Source organism: Brassica oleracea, chromosome C4 (assembly GCF_000695525.1).
Source record: "Brassica oleracea var. oleracea cultivar TO1000 chromosome C4, BOL, whole genome shotgun sequence".
NCBI lineage: Eukaryota > Viridiplantae > Streptophyta > Magnoliopsida > Brassicales > Brassicaceae > Brassica > Brassica oleracea.
Window position 1 is genome coordinate 9,645,191 of NC_027751.1, and position 643 is coordinate 9,645,833.

Here is a 643-nt window from a genome sequence, read left to right on the forward strand (position 1 = left end):
CATTTCTGAAATTGTCATAAATATAAAAGGAAACATAAAATTCATTCATATAAGAAAAAAACACAATAATTATACATTAAGGTGACGTTAAAAACATCATTATTTGTTTAACAGGAAATGTAATAATTATACATGACAATATTGAAAACTATTCAATAGTTTTATTATAAGCATTTCGGCTCTCTTCAGGAGTAATCTAGTCCAGCTCATTAGCGAAGTCGGAGGCATCGAGGTACGATGTTCCTTCAAAGTTTTCAGTGAGGTTCACTTCTTTAGCTTTCCCTTTCGTGGACTCTTGATATAACTTACAGAGATGTGAATGAGTGCGACAGGTACGGGACCAATGTCCTTTACAGCCACATCTGTAACACACTGTCTCACGCTTCTGGGTGGTATCCTCTTGAGTTTCTTTACCCTTGGAAACTTTCTCGGGTCTAACCCACTTGTTAGATCCCCTCCATTTGGGATTGTAAGTTTTTCCACGTTTGTTGTTGAAACGGTGACCATGACCTCGATTGGCCTGGTTTCTTCTTTCCAAATTTTCTATCGCCATAGCATTCACTTCAGGGAATGCTTTGGCTCCCGTAGGTCGGGAATTGTGGTTTTTGATTAAGAGCTCATTGTTCTTTTCAGCTAACATGAG